The sequence below is a fragment of the Ambystoma mexicanum genome, chromosome 2p (assembly GCF_040938575.1).
Source record: "Ambystoma mexicanum isolate Mex_15411 chromosome 2p, UKY_AmexF1_1, whole genome shotgun sequence".
NCBI classification, from domain to species: domain Eukaryota; kingdom Metazoa; phylum Chordata; class Amphibia; order Caudata; family Ambystomatidae; genus Ambystoma; species Ambystoma mexicanum.
In genome coordinates, this window is record NC_090923.1 from 651,976,183 (window position 1) to 651,999,184 (window position 23,002).

The 23,002-nt window shown below is 48.8% G+C and overlaps 1 protein-coding gene and 1 pseudogene across 1 annotated transcript in view; one reads left to right on the forward strand and one right to left on the reverse strand.

Moving 5' to 3' along the window:
- The window catches only part of LOC138566647 (zinc finger protein 684-like), a 260,085-nt gene that overhangs the window by 34,601 nt on the left and 202,482 nt on the right, over positions 1-23,002 (reverse strand). The gene's annotated exons all lie outside the window — the stretch shown is intronic.
- On the forward strand, positions 15,346-17,610 carry LOC138566092 (dnaJ homolog subfamily C member 27-A-like; annotated as a pseudogene).

Below are 23,002 nucleotides of genomic sequence, written 5' to 3' on the forward strand. Positions count from 1 at the left end.
ACAGGATGCCGCCGTGCAGAACAATTTCTTTCCCATGGTGTCCATCCCTTTTCCCTCGCTGTCTGGAGGGATTGACAAAAATGAAGACAGATTAGCCGACCGTTTTCTCGCAGTAGACGACACCACTGAGTCCAGCGATGGCTGCTACCTCAGGCATTTCAGTGCAGAGTCCGGCACCTACACTTCTTCGCCAGCCTGTCCTGCTTGGCTGGAGCCGTGCAAGTGTTCTTCATGAGGGCCAGCCCCTTCTCCCATATATCACCAAGAAAAGGTACTGCCATGATCATCTTCCTTTTTGCCTCTCGCCGTTAATACAAGAAGCCGTCTTTCTTGGTTTCCTCAGGTGACAGTTGGAAGAGCCTGGATGCCCCGGCAATCATGGAGTGGAATGACCCCTCCTCGTTTGGTGGGGAAACCCTATGAGGAGCATTGAAATGTGGCGATTCATTGTCTGCAGGGACGAAATCTTCGTCCTCATCCGTAGTCGTGGCCGTATCCGTACTCATATCAGGGTCCGCTGGGGGAGTTGAGGCCAGGCGTGGCAGAGGAGGTTGATATAGGGGCGTCAGATGATGCTTCCTCTTTCGTAGGCGGTTGATTGGGTACCTGAGGTGCTGCAGCGATCGGTGCTGGGGGCATCCTCATCTGGATCTCTGACACCAAGGTGTGGAGAGTCGATATAATGTCCAAGGAAATGTCCCTCGGCTGAGAAGGCAGAGAAGGAATACTACCCTTTCACCACCAACTGGTGTTTTCAAAGGACAAGGGACCTCACAGGCTCATGTATCCCCTCACAATCAATCCAGAATGTGGCAGATAAAATTCTGGAGCGTTAGTCATACTGGAACCCAAAAAAGGTATCGCAGCCCGAACAGGTTCCTTATCTCCAAACAAATGAAGATCGATCAGGATCTTAAATTTCTGGTGATGATTAAGCAAAATGTGTTATTTGTTTGCTTGGAAGACAAACACACAGTATCCTATCCACTAACCAATTCTCAGACAAAACCCACTTCACCTTTTAGACCGGAAATTTTGATACCTTGTGGGGCATTTGTCCATGAAATTTCGAGAGGTCATTTATCAGGCCTGGCATGCTATTCCTGACTGTCACCTAAAACAATATCCACCATTGTTAAAAAAAAGAAATAGCAGTAGCCCATCATTAGCATTCAACTGCGAGAGATACCACAAGGTGTTGCAGTTCCTGGTTAATATGCCTGCTTGCTCGCACTTCTGGTCCGTCCTCCTTAGGCGACAGACGTAGGCCTCCACCCTGTCTGGTGCCGAGGGTGGCCAATTGAGGTGCTTTGGCAGAGCTAAGTATTAGTGGTGGGAAGTTACAGGGAGTGAGTGTGCATTGTTTCTTCATGTTCCTTAACTAAGGTAATTGCACGATGCACAAGCCAAGATGGAGAACCAGTGACTACAGCTGATTGGTTGAGAGAACAATGCATTGGAATGTACCCGGAGGTTTCAAATTGCTTTTTATCCCAAGTAATTTACTGCCACGCCATATTTTTTTTTAGAAGCTCCTTAACTTTAGGCCCAGAACTAGAGATCTGGAGAATTTCATCTTAAGAAAGAAGACAACAGAAGCAGTTAAGCTCTGGAAGTGTGAAGAGAAGCCACAGGTGGGGGCGCAGCATTTGTAGAGACTCTATTAAATGAACTCTGAACTACAAAAGCAAGTTCCCTGCTGCGTAGGAAGTCTTAATTGTAAATGTTTAAACTCTCAGTCAGTGAAAGATGTTTGAGAAGAACAACTTACTCTCTTACCTGGTAACGTTCTTTCGATGGGATGGTCCGACGACGTATTCCATATCTATGACAGGTAATGTCCACAGCTGTGCTGCTTCGGAATATTTTCAGCGTCTGCGTCCTGCGTCGATGAGGTCGATGCGCCGTCCCCGAGGACCTTCTCCGACGGCCGACGTCACCCGATGTGATAAGTAGGACGCACGACACCCGTAGCCTCAGTTGTAGTTTTTTCCCCCAGAACGTGTGACACCAGTTTTCTGCCAGTCAGACACACAAGGCCTTGCGGAACGCAAGCTGCAATCGCATTAGAAATTCTGCAGCGGGGAAGGTAGGGAGGGAGCGATATGGAATATGTCTTCGGACCATCCCATTGAAAGAACGTTACCAGGTAAGAGAGTAACTTGTTCTTCGAGGGGATTGGGTCCTCCGACGTATTCCATATCTATGACAGACTCCCAAAGCAGTACCAAGCAAGGAGGTGGGAAAAGAATTTAGAACACAAATTTAGCATGCCCAATCAAATTGCGGAATAAAGGACTGCCTTGCCAAAGGCCAGATCCTGCCCTCGGATGGAATCGAGTGAGTAGTGACGTACAAAAGTATGTACCCAAGCCCAGGTGGCTGCATCACAGATGTGACGAATAGGAACACCCCAGGGCAGTAGACGCAGCCACTCCCCTGGTAGAATGGGCCCGCAAGCCAGCTGGAGGGTCCTTACCCGCCAAGCGGTAACACTCGGAGATAGCTAAAATAATCCAACGAGACAAAGTCTGTTTCATCACAGCTTGTCCCAAACGCTTTCCAGCGAAACCAATGAAAAGTTGATTGTCCACTCTGACCCGGGACATGCGCGAATTATAAAAGCTCAACGCTCTCCTAGGATCAGGCCTATGGAGCCTCTTCCTTACCAGGATGTGGAGGAGGATAGAACGCCGGAAGAACAACCTTCTGGCTCAAATGAAATTCCAAAACCACCTTCGGAAGAAAGGAAGGACGAACTCTAAGGACAACCCTGTCCTTATGAAACACAGTGAAGGGTGGCTTAACGGAAAGTCCAACAAAAAGCAAGAGACCGAGTAAAAATACTAGGTCACACAGCCTCTCTCAAAATGGCCCAACTGGGTGTCGAATTATAAAGTTCCAAGACTTTCTTGTATCCAAGGATATTTCAGTGCTCAAATACCATTAAATGTAGGAAGTCATCAGTTGGTTTTTTCAAATTTTTAGTTTATCCAAAAAGCAAACATAGCTGTCACTCATATTTTTCTTAATGAGAGGAAGGTTGCCGCAACACATATGTACAATAGACTTAAGGCCAATGCATTTCGGAAAGATTTCCTTCTTCAGGGCCAGTCTACATAGTTACAAATCAAAAAGCAAAATGCAACCATAATAGTATTACATTACATAAAAATGACAATAAATGTAAATATAACATACCAATCGATGGATAGTCCCATGGTGAAAACGAGATATGAAAAAAGAAATAAATAAGTGGAAATGAGTGGAATGGAATAAAAATACAGAAAAACATGGTGCAATGTAAGAAAAAATGTTACCATAATGGTGTTGCATGTGTAAAAGCATATGTTGTAAAGCCCACAGGGAGCGGGACACAACGTGGTAGCGGGTATACAGCCGCTCTGAAATTTGAAGAGATCGGGAAATCTGATGGGAAGATATGGAAAAAGGTAAGTATTGTTAAGGGCAGTGGAGAAATAGAAAGCATGTAAACCGATGCGGTCGCGTCGCTTACCTCCACACGGTGCACACGGAAATCGAGAGTGCTTCTGCGAGCAGAAGCCGGTTCAGCAAAGCGAGATGCCATGTTAGGCGGTCGTCTAGGTAACCGCTTGATGCAGGGACACGTGACGATTGCGGCGCCATTCGGCAGCCGAGGTCCACGAAACAAAGGTGCAGAGCAGAAGAAGGCCTGCACAGATGTGATAAATATACAATTGAGGGGTATCTTAGTATGATCGGCTATCTTAAAATAAAATTTAGCCCAAAAACTAAAAATTACGGAAAAATTGCATGGAGATAGAAGAAATACTCAAGGGTAAAAAGACTCAAGAACCAAATCTAAAGGAAACAATTGTTGAGCAGGATCAGGTCCTAAGCAAGGCCATGTCCAAGAAGAAAATGAAAGATAGATAAGATGAAGGATGGAGAGCTGAATAAAGCATGTTAGTGGCATTACTAGAGTGAACAATCCAACCAAAACATGTAAGTGGCATTACTAAGGTGCGGTAGTAAATAACATATGGAATAACATAAATTGGAATATCAAGTGTATGTAGACACATGCAATCCCAAAAGGGGAATTTGTGTTAGATAACCCCGCTGGAGGTGGTGTCGCCCAAAAAGACAGCACCTTGGGTCCCAGACCAAGGTCTGGGATTTACAGCAAGGTTATTTTTCTCGTCACATAGGAACAGGGTAGAAGAGGATGCAATCAGCATATCAGTACATTAGTAATAGGAGAAAAACAGGATCAACAAGCAATGCACCAAGCGTCCATTATCAGAACATGTGTTTAGATCGAACAGTGGTAATTGATTTCTTCATTCAAACCGTTGGGGACCAAACTGCAGAGTTTTTCAATCCAAAATGTTTCTCTATGATTAAGTCGTAGACTCAGATCTTCATGGGCACAGATCTACACTTGGCACAGAAATCGTGGAAATTGAAAAAGAACTTGTAGAATCACTGGGCAAAGAAAAGTTTGATCTGATTCTTACCAATATCAATACCAAACTTGATGAGTACAAAACTGAACTGGAACAAAAGAAAGTAAAGAAATTCAAACGTGATACATACGATTACATCAACGACGAAGTGTACACGTGGATGGAAAGATATGGCCCGGCAGCACCTAAAAAATGAGTGAGCCATTTCAAAAACCGAGAAATTAAAGGAATCTTAAAATAGGAACATTCTTCAGACGAGCGCTTAAATATGGACAGCGCCGCCAGGTAACCTTTAATGGTCCCCACTTGCAAGCCCCTGTGGGCCAAGGAAAGCAAAAAAGACAGAACCATGGGAATGTCACACTCAAAAGGATCCACATTCTTAACTCTGCACCAGTCGCAGAACTTTCTTCAACGGCAAAGAGACTTTGTTGCCGGCCACCTGTCCGAGAGCAACACCTCCATCACGTCTTCAGGGAGGTCCCAATCCTTTACCTCAACCTTTCAGAAGCCAAGCGTGAAGGTTGAGGGATCTGACCTCTGGATGGAGAACCTGACCCCCCCCCCTCCCGTGAGAGCAGATCGTCTCGGCAGGGAAGACGACGTGGAGGGCAGATGGACAAGTCGAGAAGGTCCAGGTACCACGTCCTCCGGGCCCACGCCGGAGCAATGAGGATCATCCGGGAATCGAACCTCCGTAACCTCCGCAGTACTTGCGGGATGACGGGGACTGGAGGAAACACATACAGCAGTGGGAATGACCACTCCACCAGAACGCGTCTCCTAATGCTCCTTTTGGAGGAAATTCCCACGAGCAGAACCTCTCGCACTTCCGGTTGACACTGGAGACAAAGAGATCCACTTGAGGGGTCCCTCAAAGGGCAAAGATCTCCAGGAGAATCTCCTGAGCCAGCTCCCACTCGTGAGAGATCGTGCTCTGACTGCTCAGAGCGTCCGCCGTCTCGTTGTCATCTCCGGCCAGATGAACAGCCGAGATCGAAACTTCCTGCTGGATGGCCCAGAACTCGAGCTGCATCGCCTCCCTGCACAGAGGAAGTGACTCTGCCCCCCCCCTTTTTGTTGAGGTAGTGCATGGCCACCGTGTTGTCCGTTAGAACCAGGACACTCTTTCCTCGCACAGTCGGCAGAAAAGCCTTCAGGGGAAGCCTGACGGCCCTCAGCTCCAACAGATTGATATGGAGTCTGGACTCCGACGGAGACCAACGACCGCTGACTGTCAACTCGTTGGCATGAGCTCCCCATCCCGTGAGGGATGCGTCTGTCACGATCGTCACCTCCGGCCAGGGCAGCCAAAATGGGACCCCCTTCATCAGATTGCCTTCGACAGCCCACCACAGAAGGTCCTGGGCGACCGAGGGCGGCACCTGAACAGGGTCCGACATCCAGGCGGAGGACTGATCACTGGAGCTTGACTGCCCACTGCAAAGATCTCATCCGCAGACGAGACTCTGGCACCAGAAGAATGCAGGATGCCATGAGGCCGAGCAGTCTCAAGAGCTTGGACGCTGGGAGAGTCTGGGCAAGTTGAAACTTGTGCACCATCTGCTGAATGTGAAGAGCTCTCACCTGGGGAGGAAAACACTGCCCCAGGGATGTGTCAAGCACTGCTCCGATGTTCTGGAGCCGCTGTGTTGGGGTCAAATGGGACTTCTTTAAATTGAGGGAGAAGCCCAGCTTCTGAAGGGAGTGGAAGGTGACGGACAGATGATCCAGGACTTGCTCGGTAGAGCTCCCCATGATAAACCAATTGTCCAGGTAAGGGTAGACGTGAAACCCCCCTTTCCCGAGATGCGCTGCCACCACCACCATGAGCTTGGTGAAAACCCTCGGGCGGGGGTCAATCCGAACGGCAGGACCCGAAACTGAAAGTGCAAGTCGCCAACCGCAAACCTCAGGTACTTCTTGTGCTTGGGATGGATCGGCACATGGAAGTAAGCGTCCTTGAGGTCGAGAGACACCAACCAGTCCTGAAGTTGAAGGGCCTGGAGGACTTGAGAGAGAGTAACCATCTTGAACTTGTCCTTCCTGAGGAGTTTGTTCAAACCGTGCAAGTCCATGATGGGTCTCAATCCCCCGTCTTTCTTTGAAATCAAAAAATAAGGGGAATACCATCCCTTGTTCCTCTCCGCTACAGGCACCAGTTCTATGGCGCCTTTCTCCAGCAGGGCTTGAATTTCCTGCGCAAGGAGCGGATCCGGACTCTTCAAAGAGAGGTTCCCAGGTGGAATATCGTGAGGCCTCTGCCGGAAAGGAAGACCGTAGCCGTGGGTTATGATCTCCAGAACCCACACATCTGAAGTAATGGCACGCCACTCTACAAGATGCTGCGCCAGCCTTCCCCCAACCAGCGAACCATGGGACCTGGCATCATGACTGAGTGGTAGCGGCTGCGGCGTTGCCTGAGGGCAAAGAGGCAACTGCCCGAGCGGCCTTGGCACCTCGAGTACCCTGTTTTCCACCTCTGGCACTCTTACGGTGGCCTCTTTGACTGACAGCTCCTCTCGCTTTACTGAAGGACGAGTAATAGCGAAAGGAACCTCCCCTCCATTGTTGTCCCCTAGGACGAAAAGACGGAGGTTGTCGAACTGCAGCACCCAATGACTTCGCTGCATCTTTGGAGGTCTGCAACCTCTCAAGGCTCTCGTCAGCCTTGCTGCCAAAAAGATGTTCACCATCAAAGGGCATGTTGAGGAGCCGGGACTGCACATCAGGAGCGAACCCAGACTTCCGCAACCATGCAAACCTGCGTATTACGGTGCTCGCCGCCATGGACCGGCTGACACAATCTGCCATGTCCAAACCCGACTGAACGGCCTCACACATGGCATCCTTGCCATCCTGAACCATAGCAAGGAAACCATCCCATTTGTCCCCTTCGGGAATATGTTCAGCTGCTAATGCAACACAGTTCCACAGAGTGTGTGTGAAACGAGACAAGGCATTACGGAGTTGGCCGCCTGAAGCGCCATACCCCCTGTAGAAAACATTTTCTTCGTCCAGCCGTCAAAACGTTTGTCGTCCCTATCTGGAGGGATGGTAGGATACTACGCCTGCTTTGCCGGAGCCGGAGCCGTAGCCGCCTGCACCACCAAACTCTCCGGAGTGGGGTGCCTGGACAAGTAGCAGGGGTCGCTACTGGCTGGACGGTATTTTCGCGACAAAGACTTGCCCACTGCCGGGAGACTCTCCGGATCAGTCCAAGCCGCCGCCACCCTTCTCTGCAGAGCCATATGAAACGGCAGTACCGGGTCAGTGGGGGGACCAAGATCAAGGATGTCCATGAGATCATCCTGAACAAACTCCCCTGGGGGAGCCGACCATCCCAAGTACTCGGTGACCCGAGACATGAGGCGCCGGTATGAAGAATCGGCATGAGTGCCAGGCTCCGGCCTACAAAACTCCACCTCCGGAGAGGTGTCCAGTCCCACTGGCATCATGCAGTGACTGCCTCAGGTCATCAAACTGGCTATAGCCCGAGAGAAGCTCATCTGGCACCGCAACCGGAACCAAGCCTTCATCAGAGCCTTCATCACCCTCTGAAATGTACTCCAGGCGGTGAGAGGAAGACACCTGGGGACCAAAGCTATGTCTGACCTTAGCCAGAGCCTTTCTATGGGCTAACCCTGTACCACGGGGCCCCTCCGACACCACCGCCTCGAAAGGCGTTGAGGGCGCCGAACGAGTCGGCGCCGGCGTTGAGAGAATCGGCGTCGACGTCGAGTGAATCAACGTTCTCGTCAGCTGCAGCGCCACCAGCATCGACGGCGTTGACACAGGCCTCGAAGCCGGAGCTCCGAGCGTGTCTCTCGACGACCTAGGCGCCGACAGCGTCGACGACCCCCTCGGAGGCAGAGCCTGGAGAGAGATCGTCGACGACCTCGGCGCCACAGGGGTCGGCGTCTTCCTCGAAGATGGCACAGGATCACGCGGTCTCGAGCGCATCGAGGACCGGGACCTGGAACAGGCATGGCGAGAACGGCTACCCTTGTCCGAGCGGGACCTCTCCCGCGAGCCGTGCCGACCACCCGAGCCCGAAGGCATATGGGCGGTGTCTCGCGACCGGTGCCGACCGACCCCACTCGGAGGCGCGGACAGACCGGTGCCCTGCGATTCGAGAATCGCCAACATGTTCTTCCCGAAGGAAGCCCATTCCTCCGGTGTCGCTTGCATGGTGAGATAAGCGACCCGCCGACGGACGGAGTCCTCGGAAGAGGACGGGGAAGGTGACCGATGCCTGCTCTTCCGGTAATGCCTCGAAGAGGCAGAGGAGTGGCGAGACCGACTCCTGGAAGGAGACCCACTGGACTTCCGACGATGACGCGGAGAGTCGCCTCTCGAGTCATCCGTCAAAAGCTCCGTAAACCTCGACTTCCGGGGCTTAGACACCTGACCTACCGACAACTTCCTCTTGCACTCCCGCATTCGACACAGTCGTTCGTATCGTGGGCCTCCCCGAGGCACGAGAGGCAGGCGTTGTGCGAGTCCCTGACCGACATCTTGGACCCACAGTCCCTGCATTTCTTGAAGCCCGGACGCGGGGTGGAAGACGAGGTAGACATTGTCGCAAACAGGCTTTTTTCACAAAAACCGAGAAGAACACAACAAACTCCAAAGAGTCAAGGCGTACCGAGATTCACAAAGCGAACACGTTCGCAGAAAAAACAGAACTGAGGCTACGGGCGTCATGCGTCCTACTTATCACATCGGGTGACGTCGGCCGTCGGAGGAGGGCCTCGGGGACGGCGCATCGACGTCATTGACGCAGATGCTGAAAAACTTCCGAAGCGGCACAGCTGTGGACATTACCTGTCATAGATATGGAATACGTCGTAGGACCCAATCCCCTCGAAATGCAGCAGTAGATCATACTGTGTTTGGCATGATGGTGAAACTAAGAAAACTGACAATCTGCAGCAGCGCATGAACGCAATGTGTGAAGGTGACATTTGTTTAAATGACTAATCACGTCAACGGTAGCAAGTTTACTTTAATTGAAAGAAACGGAAAGCTCACTGAAAATATTCTGAAAAGTGGTGGAATTTCGGAAAATGTTTGAAGTTAAGCTGCAAGTGTAAACAGCTGTGCAGGAGAAGGCCACACAAATCCTTTCATGAGGCTGAGTGCGGGAGTGAAGTCCTGATGTAGCAGAGAATAGCGAAAGGCTGGTCACATAGTATACTAATTGGGAGGAATTGGGAAGAAGCAACGACGCGTCGCATGGAAACAGAAAAAGGACAATTCGCAGTATGGTTGCTAGAAAAACTGACATAGCTGTGTTTGCGCAGAATAAAAAAGAAGCTCAATTGTGTTGCCCTCTTTTTCATCGCAGTGGAAATCTCAAGCAACTGAATGTAGCAAATACCATATATAGGAAAAAAGAACACTACAGAAAAAGTTGGGTGTATAGAAGTTTTCATTCCATAAAAGTAAATAGAATAGTTTAGGGACAGTTAGCATAGGTTTAGTACAAGACAGTCAACTTGAAATACAAGTTGTTTCAAGGCAGTATTCATCATTCGTCCCTACGCAACAGCCTCTCAGCTTGCAGCAGAGACAAGGCAGGTAAAGGAGAAGTATTAGAATAGAACAGAGAAAATATAAGAAAGGTGTTTGTTTGTTTTATTTATTTGTATAGCGCTCCAGACCCATACGTAGAAGGGTGCTTAAGGAAGCAGTTACAAAGAATGAGGTACACATTTACATTGTACAACAATTTACATAATGTACATGCATATTTAAGCAGTAGGAGGTTCACAGATATTTAAAGAGGAGGTAAATGCTACTCTTTGTTCAGTAGCCATCCAATAACATGTTTCCTAAAGATCGGGAAGGACTCAATGGTTTTCATGTTGACAGGTAAGGAGTTCCAAAGATGTGAGGCAAGCACTGTGAAGCTAGCGCCACCTGCTCTTTTTAGTGTGAATCTGGGCACTAACAGCCATAAGGAGTTGGATGACCTGGTGATTCTGGGTACGGATTTCATGGTGAATTTGTTGGTGAGATACGGTGGGGCTAGGTGGTTTAAGGCTTTGTAGGTAAGGCAGATGGTTTTAAGGTACATTTTATGTTGTATGGAGAGCCATTTACATGCTTTCCTAGTTGTGAAAATGTGCTCTCGTCTTGGGATGTTGGGTGCTGCACGTAGTGCATTGTTCTGGAGAACCCGGAGTTTGTTGATTATTGATTGGTTGACGCCTAGGTATAGACTGTTACAATAGTCCAGTCTGGACTGTATTAGTGCTCTGGCAAGTGTGAGGCAGCTATTGGAAGAAAGGAAAGGTCTGCAAGCCCTTATCAACTTGCCAGTGCAGGCGGTGGCTGAGGTGGTCATATTGATTTGTTTGGTAAGGTTGGTGTTGGTATCAAGGTAAAAGCCTAGGGTTTTCACACTTTTAACAATAGGGATGGTGTTGCCATCGATAATAATGTTGTTGTAGCCAGGACTGAGTTTAGAAAAATCGCTAGGAGAGCCAACAAGGAGAAGCTCCGTCTTCTCATCATTTAGGCAGAGGCCGTGGGTGGCCATCCATGCCTGAATGATAGAGAAGATTTCATTAATCCGGGTGACGTCTGCGTTGTAGTTACCTGAGATGGTGAGGAGTATCTGGGTGTCGTTTGCATCGTTGGTGTAGGTGACACCCAGACGGTCAGGTTTGTCGAAAAGCGGCTTAGTAAATATTTTAAACAAAGTAGGGGAAACACAGGAGCCTTGTGGGACTCTGCATGTGATTGGGATGGGGTCCGCTGTTGCTGTTGTTGAGAACACCGTCATAGTTCTGTTCGCCAGGAAGGATTGTATCCAGGAGGTGGCGGAGGGGGAGAAGTGGGCTGCAGAGGATTTCGTGATCGGCTAAATCGAAGGCCGCAGAGAGGTCCAAAAGGAGTAGGATAGCAGCATTGCCTTTGTCTTTGATTTCATCAATCTGACTTTTGAGGTCAACAAGGGCGGTTTCTGTACCATGTTGAGGTCTGAAGCCAGACTGACGTATACCTAGAAGTTGGTTGGATTCTAGATGCTCCTGGATTTGGTGGGAAGCGACTCTGTCCAGTATTTTTAGCAGGAAGTGATGGGTCTATAATTAGTGGTTTTGGCTGGGTCGAGTGATTGTTTTTTTAGGAGAGGGAGAACCCAGCATTGTTTTAGGTTGCTGTAACGCTCACCTTGTATCCACAGGGACGCCTCTCAACTGGTCTGGGATGCTTCTGGGTACACTGCACCTTCCCCAGGGTTCGTTCTCCCCGGAATCGGTTCTAGAAGACAAGAGGTGGATTTTAGCGACTTCTCCTTCCCTCGAGAGACCCACCTCCCTGCGTTCCCCTTGCAGTTTCCCCTTGGGACTTCTCTCACCTTGATTTTCAGAATGTTGCGCTCTCCGTCCTGCCGTGCTGGGCAGGGGCGCTTCGTTGTTGGCTTGATCCGCCGAGTTACTTCACTGGCGAGAGCCTGGAGTCCAAACCGGCTGCGACCCCACTTTTCAGGTAAGTCTTTCGAATTCTTAGAGTAGTGTCTGTATTGATGGATGCTCCAATAACCTTCTTCTCTTGTTTTGCAGGGGCTGATGGAGCGAGCCGAGGCTGAAGGCAGAGTTTGAGAAGGTAAGGATGCGCAAGATGCAGCGCTGAAAGCGTCCTTGCAAGTTGGCTGACCTGTGCTGTTGTTCCTTGCAGGTCGCAAGAGGATTCCTGGAAGCAGTGATCGATTGGGACCAAACACCAAGAAAGATGTTCGGAATGGCGGAGGCCTTCCAGGAAAGCTAAGTAAGTAAGCTTACTTAATGTGTGATTCTTGCCTCTATTTTTCCTAAGATGTAGCAGGAGGACGATGAAGAAGTCCACGAAGGCTCCGACTGGATGGAGGAGCTGAACAGGGTGGCTGTGTTCTTTGACTTATCTCGCCCGTGCAGGACAGGATGCTGAACAGGACCCAGTGAACGTCACGCTGCAAGAGCAGAATAATGCGAAGCGCGTGCCTCAGGTCGGGCGTGGTTTAAATACCCGGCAGGTATCGCAGGTGCCTTTGGGGCGGACCCCGCCCTGGATGCTAGGCTGCTTGTTGCAGTTCCCCGATGATCCTTGTGGGGGCAGCCATGTTCTCCCATTGTCCATTGGAGCCCATACTTGCCAAGTGAGCCTGATGCCAACGGAGCTAGAATTGAGTCCAAGGCACCCGCGACAGGCTGAAGTGGGCCTTTCTGGCCTTGTTAAAGTACTGTGGTGGGGCCAAGGTGCCCGAGTCCCATGGTCTGGGGTTAAGGACGTGACAGTTGCTGGGTACTGAGTTATTAGCAAAGGAAAGGTTGATAAGTTTAGTGATAAAGGGGAAAGGTCTCTGGCTGTGTCTTTTATTATCTGGGCAGGACAGCTGTCCCCTTTGCAATTAGAGGGTTTTAAGGAGGAGATGATTTTTTGGACTTCTGATGTTGTGACTTTTTTTAAAGTAAAGCCTACATTAGCATCGGTAGGTGTAGATGAACTTGGGCTGGTAGACTGGCTGCTGAAGAGCTGTTGACCTTAGTCCTCAATTTTGGTTTGGAGTCCTGTGATTTTGATGTTAAGGGAATTCTGGATGCTGGTGCACCAAAGTTTGTCTTTCGTGCAGGAGTCTAAAGGTGGATTGGGATTTTCTACCTCCTTTAGTATTTTGAAAAGTTCTTTGGTGGAGGAGCCTGCCTGATCTATCCCAACGTTATAGGCGTCTTTTTTGGTGCAAATTATCTCCCTTTTATATAGGGCGGATGTATTCCTAAGATTGGATTTATTTTCCGCTGATGGGTTAGTTTTCCATATGAGTTCTAATTTGGCTTTCTGTTTCCTGAGTAGTTTAAGTTCGGGGGTGTACCACGAGTTCAAGTGGGCTGTTGGTTTACTTTTGCGTAGTTTCAAAGGGGCAATGGTATCAATAGCATTGACCATGGAGTTGTTGAAGATGTCAACCAGTAGGTTTAGTTCAGCATTAGCCGGTAGTGCATTTAGGGCGGGTAGGACCAGAGGTAATAGGGCTTCGGCAGTAATGTTACGTTTGTTTCTAGTCGGGCAGGCTGGTGCCATTGGGCACTTTTTAGGAGCTACATGATTGATGTTGATTTTGAGAGGGATAAGGTAATGATCCGACCATGTGAGAGGTTGGGGGTCCTTGCAGGTGGTGTTGCAGTTGAGAGTTGCTACCCAGTTGATAATTCTGCCTTTCTGGTGAGTGGGTTAGGTGCTGAGTTGAGCGAAGCCGTGATCGGTAAGAGCATTTGCCAGTGATGTAGCTGGGGCGTCGTTAGCGTCGTTGTAACCAAGATTGAAGTCGCCGAAGATAATAGTTTGTGCTAGGGGCTTGGAATTTTCGGCAGTGAGCGATGTGATATCTTCTTCAAAGACTCCAGATGGGCCTGGGGGTCTATATATGAAGTGAAGTGTGATCGTACTTGTGGGAGAGGTTTGTAACTTGACTGAGTAGCTCACACGATTTAAGGAGGAGACTAATCTGCAACCAAGTAGTAATTTGAGATGAACGCTATGCCACCTCCCCTACCATTAGGTCTATCAGCTCTGGTCTATCAGCTCTGAGGATGGAATAGTTGACAGGGATGGTTATTGATAGATATGGTCATGCCGCCTCATGTAACCAAGTTTCCGTTAAGGCGAGGAAGCCGAGATCATTAGTTAAAATGGTGTCGGCAACTTCTGTAGGGTGTGCCGCCAGGGATCTCACATTGAGTAAGGCTCCTTTTAGGGGCTGGGGATCAGGCTTATTAAGGGCCTTTGGTTTCTTATCTAGGACATCCGAGGTTGGCTAGGCCGTCCTTGAAGGCTTTGAAGCCATTGCCGCTACAGGGTAAAATTATCCTGCAGGACACAAAAGGGGAACATGCTGAGAGTGAACCAGGTGAGCATGGTCTGGCCACAAGGTTGCACAATGCAAGTCCAATACACTTTTAGAATAAAATGCAGTGGGGCAGTACCTGCATTTGAGAGTACATTATTAGGCTAAAATGCAGTGAGGCAACAACTAGATTTGAAAATACATTATTATGGCTGAAATGCAATGGGGCAACAACTAGAGTTGGCAATACACTCTTGGCTAAAATGCAGTGAGGCAACAACTAGATTTGAAAATACATTATTATGGCTGAAATGCAATGGGGCAATACACTTTTGGCTATATATGCAATGGGGCAACACCTATTTATTGGGCTAAAGTGCAGTGGGGCAACAACTAGAGATGAGGAAGTGCATATGGCTAGTCTATATGGATGGGTAGTACCTAAAGAGGACGGAAGTACTTTCTGCCTTTTGTGGCATTGTGATACAGCTGGCCTACAGAGAGGCTAGGGTGTAGGAGTAGGGGGAAGTGAAGATACACGTATCTAGCAGTCACTCAGGGGCTGCTGCATCATGGGTGTGCTGTTGGACACTACAGAGAGTTTCGAGATGTCCTATCAGGTTTGAATGAAGTAGGGTCGCAAGTAGTTTGAGTGTTGTGAATTTTCCATAGTACTCACAGTTCATAGTGACGGGTTGCATCGGGCACGGGGGACATCGAAGGCGTCGTAAGTGCAGCGTTTGGCATAGCATGGGCAACGGTGCACTTGATCAGAAATTTGGGGCCTGGGCTCTGGTCAGGCTCAGGTCAGGAGCCTTAGTGAGTGCCTTGGGGGAGTGCCGGCTTCGCCTGCCAGCGCTCTCCGATAGGACGCTCAAATACTGTAATGCCCAATGTATGCAGGCAGGTTAGGTGATAAGTGATAACTAATTCAGTGCCACCGATCGGGTAGGCGATACAGCTGCAATGGAATGCGTTTTATAATCAAGATAACAGAGTTCTTGTAACAGCAGCCAAGTCTAAGAGTATACATTAAAAAGCATTTAGTCTTACATAGTTACCATGGACACAAACTTACAAAAACAGGAGGAGATCAAGAAGCCCATGCGAATCAAAGTGAGAAGTATGGGCAACGCGGAGGTGGGCAAGAGCTGCATCATGAAGCTGTGAGAAGAGATTTGTTCCGAAATATCTGGCAACAATTGGCATAGACTATGGAGACACCAAAGTATGTATGAGAGACCGAATTAATTTTTTTTATATGGCAGAACTCCCCTATTTCTACGAGGTCCGGAAAGAGTTTTATAAGGACACACAGGGTGACATTCTTGTGTATGATGTTGGACAGAAGGAGGCGTTCGACTCTCTGGAAACCTGCTGACTGAGATGAAACAAGAGCTTGGACCACAAGCTAACATGGAGAATATAGTCTTTTCTCTTTGTGCAAACAAGATTGACAATTCCAAGCATTGTGGTTTGGATGAAAGCGAAGGATGGCTCTGAGCAGAAAGCAGGGCGTTACTTTCCTTTGAAACCTCTGCACATACTGGAGAAGGGGTTAATGAGATGTTCCAGATGTTTTATTCAGCCATTATTGATTTATGTGAGAATGGTGGGAAGCGGCCGGTATCTGCCATTATTGGTTTCACTAAAGAACAAGCAGATAGTATTCTCCGGATCCGGAACAGCAAAGATAGCTGGGATATGTTGGGCGTCAAACCTGGAGCCACAAGGTACAACGCAGCTAGCTGGTTTATTAATCTATACAGGCTCATAAATATCTACTTGGCCTAAATTGAAGATATTTATGGAATGTCTATGTAAGCGTGATCTCCCAATCTGCATTTCTTTTAAACACCTATCATTCACCTTCATTCAGATAATGCACCTAACCCTTACATTCATGTAGATCTTTTAACCTGTTACAGTATGAATACAGGCCACCATCAGTAGAGTACCGTGAGCGGATGCTCTACCGACCCCCAGGCTCAAATAGAAGCACTTCAAGGGAGGTTTCACCCTCCCTAGGCGAAGCAACAAGCAGAAGGACTCTCAGAGCAGGTGGTGGCTTACTCAGCTCTACCCGATTGCACTCGGGGAGAGCATTTACAGCGGCTTCTCCTGGACTATGATTGTAATTCCCAGAGGGTGCCACCCTAGTAAGAGCGCTACCCGTTTAAAGTAAGTGCGGGCGCCAGAGCGGACTGGCCGCCCTCAAAACAGGAGCCCAAGCTGTGGCTGCACTGAGGAGTACAAGACGTTTTACTTACGTGCAGAGCAGGGTTAGGAGGAATGCGGAGATGATATCGTCAGTAGGTGGACTGAGCAGCCGAGAGGGGAGATGGGTCCCGCTGATGCTGTGGATCATTGACGAAGACTTGCGCTACACCCAGTATGTACGGCAGAAGGAGTGGCTCAGATCCCGATCTGATTGTGTGGCGGTGGCCCAAGAGGAGTCGCCGTGCTGAGGGAGGCAAGGACATATGGCATGCCCTCACAGCGATCCTTGCATCAGAGGCTCAGATCGGCCAATGAGAAGGGGGACATACATAAGCATTGGAGGCACCTGCCGGTTACTTATATAAGTCGAGGGCAACAATCGCACATTTAAGCCCTGCATTATAATATGTATATGAGCGCAGGATATTGTGGGAAGTAGCGCTAGCCTCCTGTTGTAATCCCCATAAACGCTACTGTATAAAGCTACTGGGAAGGGTTTGAAGACCACGAAAAAGGACCATTAGCAACATCGCAATACTTTCTCTGGCCCACAAAGCTACTGAGCTCTTCCATACATCCTGCTTAAGGGACACTGCAAGAAACTGCTGGTAACCCTCCCTTGGGGACCAAGGCACTGCTATACAGGATAGCTTTATCACTGAGGTGCGCGGTCGCCTGAAAAGAGCGCAATGTTCAAAACGAGGGGTAAAGACTCAATGCCACCTGCTAAAGCCTCTAAGAAAACTCAGGACACCAGTTTGCAGAAGATGTGGGGCCAGGATCTGGGCTCTGCAGAAGCGGCAGAAGGCAACTCAGGACAAGCTGAGAAGGGAGATACTCGGCAGCAAGAGGGACTGGATCAGTCTAACCACAGAAGTTTTGAAACAGTACTTCAACGATTTTGGGGACAAAATTGCAGATACGTTTCAGCTGCAGATGGATAAGATGAGGGAGGATTTGGCAAAAGCCTTGCAGGATATAAAGAGGGATGTTAATAAAATGGAGGAGAGAGTCGACACCAATGAGAGGGCCATACAAGACCTAGCAGATTACTCTTGGAAATCGGAAAAGCTCCTGGAACAGCTGGCAACCACAACACACAATTAGAGGTTCTAGAAAATAGGTCCAGAAGATCAAACTTTCGTATAAAGGAGGTATGTTAAAATTGTGGCTGTTGTGATTTTCCTTCTATTCCTTTTGTTAAAGAGAAAAATTGCACAATTGGTATGATGTCTTGTATAAATGTTGTATTGTTTTTCTTTTTATTGCTGGTTGTAAACATTTGAAAAGTTGTTTCTAACAACTAACCAAATAAAAAAAATAAAGGAGGTATTGGATACAAATTTTAGGGCTGCGGTTGGCAACATTTTGCAGACATCTTGGACCCGGAGAATCCAGAAGATATTCGCTTGGACAGAGTGCACAGGGTTGGTCCCGGGAGGATAGAATCAGGTACCAGACCAAGGGATGTCCTAGTGGTGGTTCATGATTATTCCGCAAAGGAGCGGATTTTGCTAGCAATAAGGAAAGTGACTCAAATCACCAATAATGTAGCGGACATCTCCTTGTTTCAGGACTTGGCTAATATCATGCTTATTAAGAGAAGGCAAATGGCCCTGGTCCTCAAGGTCCTTTGAGAAAAAGATATAAGATATAGATGGACATTTCCGTTTGGGCTAATCTTTGAGTGGCAAGGCAAGCAGAGAAGGATTGGCTCATGTGAAGGAGCAAGAATACTGGCCATTGAGGAAGAGGATCAGGGTGCAGGAGAGCTGTCAACGGGGGCCCAGAGCAAGCCCCGGAGCTGGCAATGGTCTACCAACAGATCTAAATGTGGTAAAAAAAGGGGAGGACCAACCCCAGCTGAAAAGGCCTGAAGGGTGACGAATTTAAGAAAGCATGTATCCTTTTGAGAGAATGAGGTGAGTCGAGAACTACTCAGTGGCAAAAGGGGGGCGGTTTGGATAAAGATAAGGACTGGGGAGGGTGTAATCTGAAATCATTTTGACAAGCCCCAGGTGAAGGGTAGGGGGGGGCACCTCTTGGAATGGGCAGGGCTATGCCCGCTTTGGTGTGTGCTGGGATTGGGAACATGCTCAATTCTTGAAGGAGCCATTTGAGGGGGGCTAGAGGCTGGTTGAGGCCAATGGGAGGAGGCAGGAGATGTCCAAACATGACCAGTGAAAGAGGTGTAGGAGCAGAACCCAGCTAGATGGCAAAGGGAATTTCTACAGGGTTGGTGATTATTTCTATGAATATTAACAGTTTAAATTCCCTGTTTAAGAGGAAAAAACTGGAGGGATTCCTTCGGAAAGAGGGGCCTGACAGTCCCTCTACAAGAGACTCATGTGCAACTACGGGATAGAGATAGAGTAAAACTGAGGGGTTTCCGACAAATCTATCAAGCCAGCGATAAGAACAAAAAGGGGGATGTGGGGGTAATGGTAGCTTTCAGGGATAACATCACTCTCACGGAACAAGGGATGGAAAGGTACGCCACCATGAGGTATTTAGCTTTAAATGTTAAAGGGAGAGGGGAAGGGTACACAATAACTACAGTTCATGCTCCTAATACTGGGCGAGACCACTTGCTCCAGAGATCATAGTATAAGTTAGAGAATTTTTCAAAGAGCCCAGTGGTACTTGCAGGCGATTTTTATATCGAATGGGACCCAGGAAACAACCGGATTTGGAAAAGTTTAAGAACACAGCGAAAGCCTTCCAAGGAATTGGTTGGGAAGATGGAGAGCCTGGAGGTAGTAGATGTATGGAGGGTGAGAGAAGGGGACAGAGAGAGTTATACGTTCTTCTCCCATGTTCAACGCTCCTCATTTAGAAAAGATTATGTCTGGACATCCAATGTTTCCGTGGGCCAGGTGATGGACATGACGGTGGGCGCTATAGTGTTGTCAGATCATGTCCCGATAATGCTGAGGATAAGAAGGAAGGCGCGTCTACTGGGAATGTGGAAATGGAGGTACCCCGTAAGGCAACTATAAGGGGAAGGATAATAGCTATTAAAGCATGAAGGGAAAGCGAATTAAGCAAGGTGGAGGAGGATCTTGAGGCGAGGTTGAAACAGGTTATGGCCCGAATAAGTTGGGGTGAGTGGGGAAACAAGGAGAGAATATATGGCATTAAGGGGTCAGGTGGAAATGATACAGGCAATAGTGGCGGAACGTGCCCTACTGTTCCCTAAACAGAAGTATTATATTAAGGCAAATAAATCCGATAGGCTTTTAGCGAGAATGCTGAGACGGGAGGAAAAAGCTAAAACTATCTTGAAGATACAGAGGATATCTCCCGGGAATTTTGCAGATTTTACATCCGTTTATATAGTTCGGAAGGGGCACCGAAAGAGGAGCAGATGAAATATTTAGAGAATGTGAATTTAACCACTATTTCAGATGAGGAGTGGAAAGTACTGGAGCAAGATATAACCATGGAGGAAATCCAACAGGCCATATCTTCCCTTCCTCTTAATAAGTCCCCGGGGCCTGATGGGTTTACCCCATTTATTTCTAAAACTAAAGCTAATTATCATTCCCCTCTGTTACGCTTAGCAATAAATGGCTAGGTTTCAGCCCCTATTAATATTCAAAGGGGCATGAAGCAGTGTTTCTCCCTCTCACCATTGCTGTACGCGATCCATTTGGAGCCCTTCCTGGAGGCAGTTAGAGCAAATACTGCAGTAGAAGGGATCTCGTTTGGAGGTGGAGCACATAAAATAGCCAATTATGTGGATTATATTGATATTTTATTTCTATTGCGTTCGTACACAAGTGTTTCAGAGTGCGGCAAGGGAGAGGGTACAGGGGAGGACAAAACAACGATCTTACTAGGCCCAGTGACATTCAGAACGCGCAAGTGCATGGGAGAGGGGGAGGGGAAAAGTACAAAGGGGAAACAGATATATAATAATAAATAAATACATAATAAAGGCAACAAACAGTGGTAGTGCAGCCAGCAATTGGCAAGTGCTGGGTTTAAGGCATCAGACAGGGTAGGTCTGATAAGTGCAGGAAGAAAAAGGGGGGGGACTGTATGGGTACAGATACAGACCCCAGTGCAAGGGGTGGCCCGGAGACAGTGCGGGAGGGTGGCAGGGTGAGCAGGTACCTGGGCCCAGAGGACAAAGGATGGCCAGGTGCACGGTGCCAAGAGAGAACAGATCAGCAGGGGAGAGGTGGAGCGAAGGCAGAAGCAAAGAGCAAGGTCTTGAGGTGCTTCCAGAACCGGAGATGGTTCTCCTCAAGTTTTAGAGTGGTAGGGAGGCTGTTCCAGAGGGAGGCCCCCGCCGAAGACAGATCTACCCCCAGCTCATTTCTTTGAAAAACGACTTACCCTGAGGGAGTTAAAGGTAGAGGAGTGAAGAGCTCGACAGGGGAGGTATTTACGGAGGGATAGCTAAAGGTATTTTGGACCCAGGCCCCAGAAAGCCTTGTGGACAATGCAGAGGGTTTTGAATGTAATCCTTGCATCCACTGGGAGCCAATGCAGAGATTTCAGAGCTGGAGAGATACGATACCAGGGCTTGAGGCCAAGGACGAGTCTTGCAGTCCTGTTCCGGATTAGTTGCAGAGGGTGGAGAGTAGAGGCAGGTAGATTTAGAAAGAGGCTGTTACAATAGTCCAACCTAGAGAGAACCAGAGCTTGGGAGACATGAGCTTCTGGGGGAAGGAGAGGAAAGGCAGAGTACCTCTGAGGAGGTGCAGTAGGAAGTTTGACTTTTTAGAGACATCAGAGATGTGGGCGGAGAAGAGAAGTGTGGAGTCAAAGTTGACCCAGAGGTTCTTAGCCTCAAAGGTGGGGGTAGGAGGGCCAAGGGAGGCCGGCCAGAGAGTGACGGGAAAGGATGGTGAAGGTGTGCCGATGAGGAGGATCTCCGTCTTGCTGGGATTCAGACAAAGATCAATGGCGGCACACCAATCTTGAATGGCAGTTAGGCAATCGGAGATGAGAGAGGGAGAGGAGGTGGCTGAGGGCAGTCTGTAAATGAGTTGAGTGTCGTCAGAGTTGCACTGGAAATTTGAGCAGAAAATGGCAATGCAGTGGGCAAGAGTTGCCAGGTATTGGTTGAAAAGCCAGGGCGAGAGGTTAGACCCCTGGGGAACACCACAGGTAGAAAGGAAGATAGATGATAGGAAGGACCCAAGTTGGACCTGGGAGGGTCGATCAGAAAGGAAAGAGGTCAGCCAGGCCAGAGCCTGATCAGTGATACCCAGTTTATCACAGAGACGGTTGAGCAGGCTGGTATGGTTGACCGTGTCGAAGGCAGAAGAGAGATCGATGAGGACAGAGGGAATGTTAGAGTCAAGGTTGGAGAGCAGATCTTCACAGATGTTTAGGAGAGCAGTTTCCGTGCTTCTGGCAGCTCTGAAGCCAAACTGGTGGTCATGGAGACAGCCAACAGATTTGGAATGAAGGTTAAACTGAGAGATGGCCAACTTTTCCAGGAGTTTACCCAGAAAGGGAGTAATGGAAATTGGGCGATAGTTAGCTGGACAAAAAGGATCAGCTATGTGTTTCTTGACAAGAGGATGAACAAGGGAGTGCTTCAGAGGGGAGGGGAAGGATCCTGAGGCAAAGGAGTGGGGCAAAAATCAGCAAGGGCCCGATCAAGGGTGTCAATGTGGTCCTGGATGGTTTTAGAGGAACAGGGATGAACCTGTTTTGACGAGACTTTCATAGATCGGACTTGTCTAGCGACCTCATCAGGGGAGAAAAGAGGAAATGACGAGAAAGAGGGTGGGCGGGGGTGGCTGAAGGAGGGTCAGCAAGCACAGACGGAGAGTAGAGAAGAGAAGAGGGGCAGGGGTGGAGATGGTGGACAGGATGTCCTGGGTTTTGAGATAAAGTGAGAGGCATTGCAAAGAGCCTGGGAGGCAACAGGAGGGGTAGAGATGCAGCAGGGTTGGCCAGCTCCTGGCAGATTTTAAAGAGTTCGGCCGAGTTTTTGGATGCCGCAGAGACAAGAGCTTGAATGTGGACTCTCTTCTTGGTGAGGACAGAGAGTTGGTATTGCCTTTGGAGCAGGCGACAGGCCAGTTTGTCAGAGGATGAACAAGAAGGCCTCCATTTCCTCTCAGCCGCCCTACACTTACGTTTAAGTGTAGCTAGGTCGGAGTCATACCAGGAATTGCCCTTGGCTTTGGACTTCAAACGGATCCTCATGACAGGGGCAAGAGCATCAAGAGTATCAGAAATTGAAGAGTAGAGCGGAGACAGGGCTGTGTCAGGATGTGAGACAGTCAGAGGTGGAGGGGCGAGGTGGCGGCGAAAGCCTCAACTGACACACGCTTCATGGGCCAGATGTCTGAGAAGGTAGGTGGCAGTGTTGAGGCTTGGCTTGGGGGTAAGAGAGGGAGAGAGGAGAGGAGAGGAGGGAGTGATCACTCCAGGAAAGAGGAGTGGTCAGAGGGATGGAGACGGGGAGGTCAGAGGAGATGAAGACATCGAGTGTGTGCCCTGCAGAGTGAGTCGGGCCAGAGGGGAGGAT